Raw genomic sequence first — 9264 nt, forward strand, 5'->3', positions numbered from 1 at the left:
TTTTGGTCCCGTGTCCTCAGATGGACTCTCAGCTCCAGCAGAACAAGCCTCTCATTTCCATCAGCCATGTCTGGCACAGTGTTTCACCCAGAGTGGCACTTGCAGATCTTTGTCACTGTGGCTGCTGAGGAGGAGATCAGTGCTGATTTAGAGCAGAAGGAGCTGAGGGGAGAATGAAATGTGACAAGGGATGTGCATAGGTCCTAAGAGATACTTCAAGTGAAGACAGAGAAGTTTAGGTTAATTCAGAAAATCAATGAAGAGGTAGTGGAAGGAAGTGAAGGAGGAGACTGACATGGCTGCAGCCACAAAAAGATGATTTTAGAGGAGACTGACTGTGCATTGGCATGGGACTGGTGAGAAGGTTGTTTTCCTTTTCCCAGGAAGGGCTTTCCTTGTTGAGAGCACGAGACCTTCGCTGCCGTGTGAATGATCGCTGCTCTTCCTAACAGTGCCCCTGAGCCTAGGCAGGGCTATGTGTCCACTGTTCGGATGGGCAAAGCGGGAGGGGGCTTAAGCCACCTTCCCAAGGGAACAGAATCAGTGATGGCGCCAGGGTTCCCACTGTTGCTAACCTGACCACCTTAGGAGGGGCATCTGCTGAAGGCAGTGATCACCCAGGAGAGGAGAGGAGACACCATTTTTTTTTTTTTTTTTAATGAGAGGTTAGGAAAGTGAAAGAAGTTGAGAGAACCTATAAAAGGAGAGGTGTTGTTTTTGTTGCTTGGTCATGACAGCTTGATTCAGTTCAATAGACGTTTGTTGAGCTTCTGCGTGTCCTTCCTGCCACAAAGGATGGAATCATGGGCTGGACAGAGAAGAATTCTGGGCATGGAGGTCAGTGACAGTTGCCTGTAAGTAGGAGAGTGGGTTTAATCCATGAGTCAGGGAAGCACATCAAGGACTGGTAGTGAGGGCTCAGAGTGGTTGCTGAAAGCCATATGCTTTTGTGTAGTACGAGGCTTGAGCCTGAAGTCTGTTGCCTAGAGATTATTCTGTTCTGTTAGGCTGCCAGCTCAGCTCTTTTGCCCTGTGGCTCAACATCCATAGGTGCTGTGGAGGTCAGAGAGTTGGAGATACGGTGAGCTCTAACACATGGCACTCTAGCAGGGGAAAAAGTCAAATGGACATGTGACTGTATAATTATAGTGTGTCTCCAGTGCTGTGTGATTACAAAGGAGGCAGAAATTGCTTCCTGTTGGAAGGTTGCCCAAGGCTTCATGAAGGAGATGATTGATGTGCTGATTGGCCGCCAAACTGCCATTGCCCTTACCTTTCCATCTCTGCACTTTCCACCCAGTTACTTAAGCCAAAAATCTAGAGGAGTCATCACCAATTCTCTCCTTTTCTTAATCTTCCCCACATCGAACCTATCACCAAATTGCTTAGCTTCTGTCTTAAAAATAGAGCTCAACTCTCTCAATTTTACTCTTTATTCATTGCCACCACAGGAGCCCTGGGCACCTCACCTGTGGCTGCGACTACTGAAAGAGCCTCACCTAAGGGTGGCTTAAAATTCTACTCATTTTCCTCTTTTATCAGCAGTTTTTGCAGCGGCCAGAGGAATCTCTCAAAAAATAATCCAAAATCCTGCCACTCCCCTGCTCAGAAACCTTTGTAGATTTCTGTATTATTCAGGATCCAGCTGTGAAACAACTTTAGGTATTTCAAGCAGGGAATATTAATACAAAGATTTGGTTGCATAGGTACAAATAGAGATGGAAGGCAACCCAGGGCAGGCAGCCGTTACCACCTTTACACTGGAGGCACCCGAGCCCTGGAACCTGGAACTTACTCAACCATGGTGAGTCCTGCCTGAGGGTAGCTGGGAATTCAAAGGGAGGGGCTGTCTGGGTGGAAGCTGCAGTGACAAAGGAGACACCCCCATGGCCAACGAATGCCAGCTAGAGCCAAGAGGGAGAGGGGAAATACTCTGGCTTCTCTTTTCTTTCTTTCTTCTAGTTTCCCCCTGCGGCCTTCCAGTGGTCAAACCTTGCCAGAGCCAGTTCTCTAGGGAGTCTGGGGAATGCTGAAGGGTGGAAACAGATGTGACAGGAGTGCGGTGCAGTAAATTTCAGGCACTGGCGGAACTATTTATGCAGACTGGGTTTGGCTCCTAGGTGGAATAGAAGGCTGTTGGATTTGTCTGTCAGAAAGTACCATAGCACAGGAATCTGCTCTGCCACTCCAGATCTTCTCTCTGTCTCTCTGTCTCTGTCTCTGTCTCTCTCTCTCTCTCTCTCTCTGTGTGTGTGTGTGTGTGTGTGTGTGTGTGTGTGTGTGTAGTGGAGGGATAGACCTCTTTTGGGCCAGGGATTGGTGAATGAGGAAGAGCTTCTCTTGGCCTCCTGTTGAGCCTGGGAGGACAAGCACAGAATATTCTTACTAGCGGTCTGTGGCAGATCAGCACGGAAAGTGTAAGGAACAGGCAGTTGGGTACCTCCAGAATATAATCCCAGTGTCTTTTAATCTGGCATCAAAGCCTTTTAGGATCTCATCCAATCTTACCTTCCATGTTTCTCTAACTGGAATATTTTTCCTGACGCTCAACTCAAGACTTACTAATTTCACCCTCCATGCCTTTGTATGCCTTCATTCAATTCCTGTCATTCTTCAAGAATGGTTCAAACCTCACCTCTTCCAGGAAGCTTTCCTGGTTTCCTCCAGCACTCAACGATCTTGCTTTCCTTCTCAGAGCTCCTAAGAAGGTTAAGGTTGCTTTTACTACTTGGTAAGATCATAGTTTTGCCAAAGAAGGATAGTTTACCTCTCCAAAAATATTTCAGGCTCTTCCGTGGCCAGGGCAGGGAATCATTAAGTTTATTCACCAGAGATGTCATCACTGTGTGCAGGAACACAGTGGATGCCTGACCAACATCTGTGGAACGGAAATGTATTCAGTCCTAAAGATCAAGTAGTCAGTGTTCAATAAAACAAAGGAGAAGCAGCTGAGCAGGTAGAAATGTGTGATCAGTGATCCCACAACCCCACAAAAAGGTGCTTGAGAAATAAGACAGAGCAATACAGTCATTGGAACCAAATGTGAGACTGTGACTCATGAAGAGAAAGGAGGCTGTCCCTAATTAACAGGAAGCTGGAAAAAAAGACAGTGGCAAGAGAGAGGCTGAGATGGGGAGCAGGCTGAGGAAATTTAGCATGAAGGTATTGTGTGATGTTGGCAATTTTGAAATGTTATGTTTAGCAATGGGTAATACATAACTGATCTAGTGGAAAATGTAGGGCTGCTTTTTCAGGGAGGTAAGAATGAGATCTGTGAAATGATAAGGAGTTAATTGCAGATATCTGTGTTGGAAGTTATAATGTCAGTTTGCCAATGCAGGCATTGCCATGAGTATGAATGGCTTTTCTTTGTGGAGTGCTGGAGGCATAAACAGCTGCAGGTGTTTTTTACATGTTCCACATGCTTTCATGCTGAAGTGTGCTTATCAGCTAAATGCATGCTGTGGGAGAAGACTGCCGGGGTTCAAATCCTGGCTCTACCAATTGCCAGTTAAGGGATTTTAGGAAAATTGATAAACCTCTCTGTGTCTCAGTTTTCCTCATCTGTAAGATGGGGTTAATAACAGTACCTTCCTTACAGTGTTATCATAAGGATTAAATGAGATGTAAAGGATTCAAGAGTGTCTAGCTTATTGTAAAAGCTGATAGGATGTTAGTTATTATTACCATTAGTTGTCTTTTATGTTGTCTTCAAGGCTTTGAGGATGGAACTGATGGAGGGGCAGGTTATCTTTTCTTTTCTTTTTTTCTGAGACAGGGTCTCCCTCTGTCACCCAGGCTGGAGTGCAGTGGCGTGATCTTGGCTCACTGCAAGCTCTGCCTTCTAGGCTCAAGCTATCCTCCCACCTCACATCCTGCGTAGCTGGGACCATAGGCACGTGCCATCAGGTCCAGCTAATTTTTTGTGTTTTTGGTAGAGACAGACTTTTGCAATGTTGCCTAGGCTGGTCTTGAACTCCTGAGCTCAGGTGATCTACCTGCCTCAGCCTCCCAAAGTGCTGGGATTACTGGCGTGTGCCACTGTGCCTGGCCGAGAAGGACTATGATCTCTTCTGATAGGGCCAGTGAGTACTCATTTGGACTCAAGGCCTTAAAAACCATTACATTTCAAATATTTGGAAAAACGTTTGCAATTTTCAACAAGCAGGTACCAAGAACCTCTTCCTGGGTTTGTGCGTTTGAAGAGCAGCTGGGGTTATGTTGTGTGACTGTCAGCCACCGTGGGACTGAGTGGGACCGAGTGCCTGAACCTGGGGATAGCAAGAAAAGTAGGGATTGGCTGCTGGTCTCTAGACAGGGCCTGTAAGGGATCCTGCAAGAGTGTGATGTGGTGATTTCTGTTGGCCAAAGGTGGCTTCTCAGGGGACGGTTGATTGCCGACTCAGTCCAGGTGCACGGAAGGTGCTTGACACAAGAATGGGAAGAGCAGTGGGGGAGTTTACTTTGTTGCCAGCCAGACCTGGGTTCAAATCAGAGTTTGGCTTCTCACCACTTATGTGACTTTTGGAAACCACTTAGCATCTCTGAGCCTTGTAAAATGGGAAGTTTAAATAAAATAGCATATTTAAAGTGACTGGCACATAGGAAGACTGAGAAATGTGAATTGCCTTTTCTCAGTTTCTTCATCTGTAAAATTTGGATAATACAGAATATTTTGTGAGGCTTTTGTAACAATTTCAGATAACTTATTCATTCACTAAAATATTTTTAGTGTTGCCTACATGCCAGAAATCCTTAAGGGCTTGGGGTATCTCATCAAATAAAATGGACACAGATACAGGCCCTTTTGTAGTTTAGATTTTAGCAGGGAAAGATAGACAATACACTAATGTAAACAAATACAGCTTCTAGTGTGTTGAAAGATGATAAGTGCTATGGGGGAAAATAGGATAAGGGGGCTCGGGAGTGCTGAGGGTGGGGTAGCGTGCAGGATTCTACAGGATGGCTAAGACAGGCCATCATTATTAAGGTGATACTTGAGCAAATACGTGAAGAAGATGATGGACTTACCCAGAATGATATTTAGGGGAAGAGCATTCCAGACAGAAGAAACAGTGAGTGCAAATGATGTGGGAGTGAGCCGGGCATGTTCCGAGAGCAACATGGAGGCCAGTGTGGCTGGAGCAGAGGAAAGAGAGACTAGAAGGAGATGGAGTCTGGGAAGTAACAGGAAGACAGGTGGTGCGGGGCCTTGCCGACCACTGGGAGGCCAGCTGTGGCTGTTACTCTAAGTAAAAGGAGGGTACATTGCAGGATGCTATGCAGAGAGGAATGATGTGCTCTGCCTATTTAAGAGGCTCACACTGCACATTGGCTACTGTGTTCAGAATAGACTGTAGAGGGTTAAGGGTGGAAATAGGGAGACCAGTTAGAAGGTTGTTGCTGTATCCAGATGAGAGATGATGGAGGCTTGGCTCAGGATGGTAGCAGTGGATGGTGAGAAGTGACTCGATCTTTTTATATATCTTGTAGGTAGATTCAATAGCATTCACTGATGATTGGATATGGGGGATAAGAGAAGTATAGGAGTCAAGGACAGCCTGAGCAACCAGAAGGATAGAGCTGCCATCAATTCAGAAGGAGATTGGGAAGCAGGCTTGGATGGGAAAGGTTAGGAGTTCACACTTGAGCATGTTGAATTTGAGTTGTATGTTAAATATCCAAGTAGAGAAGTCATGGAAGCACCTGGTTATATGAGTCAGAAATTTGGGAGAAAGATCTGAGCTGAGATATACATTTTGGAGTTGACAACGTATATGGTAATTGAAGTCACACGAGTGCATGAGGTCACCAAGGGAGTGAGTGGAGACAGGAGGGAAAAGGATCAGCAGCCTGAGGTCCTCCAGCTTAAAGAATCAAGGCAGAAGAAGAAGAGTCAGCAAAGGAAGTTGAGGAGTAATCCATGAGGTCAAAGGAAAACCAGGAGAGTGTTATGTCATGGAAGCCAGATGAAGAAAGTGTTTCAAGGGGAGCAAGAGTGATCAATTGTGTCAAATAATGTGATGAGTCAAGTGTATTAGCTATCTATCATTGTATAACAAATCACTCAAAAACTTAGCAGCTTAAAACAACAAAAATTTATTATCTCACAAAGTTTCCAAGACTCAGGAATCTAGGAGTTGATAAGGTGGCTAGTCCTGACTCAAGATCTCTTGCAGGTTGAAATTAAGTTGTTAGCTGTGGCAGCAGTCATCTCTAGGCTCAACTGGGGCTGAAGAATCCCATTCCAAACTCGCTCTTGCAGTTCTTGGCACCCCAGTTCCTGGCCATGTGGGCCATCTGAGTGGCTTCCCCCAGAGCAAGTGGCCCAAGGGGAAGACAGACTGCAGGAGAGCACCCCAGACAGAAGCCACAGTCTTTTGTACCTAACCGTGGAAATGTCACGCCATCACTTCTGAATGTTCTTGGTTACATAGACCAGCCCTGGTACAGTGTGGGAGGGGACCACACAAAGGTGAGCATCCCAGGAGGTGGGGTCATCTTGGAAGCTGGCTACCACATCAAGCATGACAAGAACTGGTCACTGGGTTTAGCAATGTGGAGGGCATTGATAATCTTAACAAAAGCAGTGGGGAGAAAAGTTTGATCAAAGTTGGTGTAAGAAGGGATGAGAGGAGGAGAACTGAGACAGTGAATATAGATGACTCTTTTGAAGAGTTTGCCACAGAGGGGAACAAAGAAATCAGGTAATAGTTGGTGAAGGAAGTGGTTTTTCTAAGATGAGAGAAAGAACAGTATGTTTGCACGTTGATGGGAGTAATCCAATGCAGAAGAGAAAGGTAACTGCTGAAGCATGGTCCTGAGTAGAACAATGTGGAATAATATAGAAACAGAGCTCCACTCAACCCAGAATAAATAGTTTATGGTAAAACAGATAAAACTGCCCACTACATTCTTTTATAGACAAGGGGTATCAGATCTCAAGAGTTTAAGGAAAAGAAATTACAGGAGAGAAATCTTAAAATTGAGAAAATTCTTTCCATTAACTAATTCTTCTTCTGGGACTTGGGTAAAGACTGGAGCTACTTTATTTTAGGAGTAGAACACATCTATCCAGCCTGCAGAAGATGCCTGGTTTGAACACCTCTGTAGTGAACCTGGCCAATGGAAGAGCTGGGACTTCCTTGCAAGCTGCAGACCTGGGTGGGTCAAGAGCATCAGTCCCCACTGATGCCTCCCATGCTCCCAGCAGGCCTCACATTATAGAATCCTCTCCTATTACTATGTCTCACCACAATCAAGGTGGATGGGAACTCTGTCCTGAACCCTTAAGAAACCCAGGCCCTTGCCTGGGTGAGTTTTTTGTTTGTTTGTTTGTTTGTTTCTTGAGATGGAATCTCACTCTGTCACCCAGGTTGGAGTACAGTGGCATGATCTTGGCTTACTGCAACCTCTGCCTACTGGGTTCAAGTGATTCTCCTGCCTCAGCCTTCCAAGCAGCTGGGATTACAGGCGTGCATCACCACACCCGGCTAATTTTTGTATTTTTAATAGAGACGGGGTTTCACCATGTTGGCCAGGCTGGTCTTGAACTGACGTCAAGTGATCCGCCTGCCTCAGCCTCCCAAAGTGCTGGGATTACAGGCATGAGCCGTTGTGCCTGGCCAGGGTGGGGGGTTTTAGCCTCTCATTGAGGTCACTAGGAAGACTCCAGGATAAAGGAGGAAAGTGAGAAAAACTTTTGAATGGACTACATCAGTGATGCTTAGAATCCAGCTCCAGGACCTGGTGTCCCTCCCCCTCATCCCGTCTTGTCCTTCCCTCTCCCTGCTGAGCTCCCCAGCCCTGGGGCTTCCAGATGCAGCCCTTATCCTTCTTGTACTCCAGTCAGTTCTCACTGGCATTCTCCTGGTTCTCAAAATGCTTTTACCCTATTGGCTAGGGCAAAAAATGACCTGAGAGATCCTGGACACTCTTCTAGCAACTGTGCCAGAGCCGGTGGCCATCGCCTTTTTGCGGAGACAGATGCTCCTGTAACAGGAACAAATCCAATTAGCCAGCCTGCTGCTAATGTGCAAATGTCACCTTATTAAGCCAGTGTCTGCCTGGGTAAGCCGCCTCTTTCTCCTGTCCCCACTCTGGAGCTCAGCCCTCCGCTGTTGCTTCAACCTCTCTCTCTTCTGAGGTCAATTGTAAAATGAAACTGCTGTCATCTGAACATCTATGAAAGCCACATGCTCTACCCAGATGCCTTGGCTGAGGGGAGGGGCAGTTTAATTTCCCTTCCTTCTCCAAGGAGTCTTGAAGTGCAAGGACCCGCTCTGCCTTTTCACGGTTTCCAGAAAAACAGAAACAAGGCAAAACAAAATCAAAACAAAACTTTGGCACCTATTTTTGGTGCCAAAACCTTAATTAGATTAAGATCACATCAATTTCTTCCATAAGCTTTGTAGCTTAGGATGTGCATGCTCACACTTTATCTTATTTAACCCTCATAATAAATCTATTGGAGGAAAGGACAATTATCTCCATATAACAGATGAGAAAACTGAGGCCCAGAGAGGTTGGCTGACTTGCTCAAGGATATTAAGCCAGTAAATGGCAAAGCCAGGGCTGGAAGAAGGGCAAGAAGGGCCAGAAAAGCTGATTCAAAGTGCAGGAACTCTGTAGGCACCTCCTGGCTGCTGGAGCAGGGCATGCGGAGTGCCCTCCCTCCATGAGCTAAAGGAGGACTGGGTTCCATGAAGCACCATCATTGCTCTGTCACCCCCAACCAACCTGGTCACTTTTCACTATGACCACTTTCCATCCCATGTCCCTTTCAGGAACGAGGTCTGAGCAGTGCAACTGGACCTACTATAGACGTAGTTCCCACTGGCTTTGACTTCATCAAGCGAAAGCCAACACCCCTTTGAAATCTGTAGCCCCATCCCTAAAAATCAGCCTTTCAGCTTGAATCAAAAGGCAAAAGGCAATGGAGATCCAATTGGAAACAGAGCTCCCTTCTTCCCTTCCAGGCAATGCTGCTGTGTAGAAGGTTGCTTCAGAAATTCTGTCTACACTATGAGGACATAAATATTAGGGAGAATCTCCTCTGCCTCACATGAGCCTGGGTCCTTCAGTGAGTCCCCCCACCACATCCCCTCAATCCTTTGGTTCTTCCCAGTATTGTGACCTTTCTGTCCTTCCTCTCAAGTTGTAGGAGTTGATTCTTCCCAAAATAACCTGAGTAATGGCTTGCAGGAAAGTTACAATTAGCTTTTCACAGGGAAGAAAGCTCAGAGAGTTTTTTTTTTTTTTTTT

General features: G+C 46.0%; 1 protein-coding gene across 1 annotated transcript in view; it reads left to right on the forward strand.

Annotated features, from left to right (window-relative positions):
• Positions 1-1750: 1750 nt before the first annotated feature.
• Positions 1751-9264, forward strand: part of LOC108512686 (uncharacterized) — a 94060-nt gene continuing 86546 nt past the window's right edge. Inside the window, exon 1 of the mRNA XM_017848044.1 lies at positions 1751-1804. The gene's annotated coding sequence lies outside the window, so the exon portion shown is untranslated. The remainder of the gene's footprint in view (positions 1805-9264) is intronic.

This window comes from Rhinopithecus bieti, unplaced genomic scaffold, assembly GCF_001698545.2.
Source record: "Rhinopithecus bieti isolate Rb0 unplaced genomic scaffold, ASM169854v2 scaffold_27006, whole genome shotgun sequence".
Classification (NCBI taxonomy): Eukaryota; Metazoa; Chordata; class Mammalia; order Primates; family Cercopithecidae; genus Rhinopithecus; species Rhinopithecus bieti.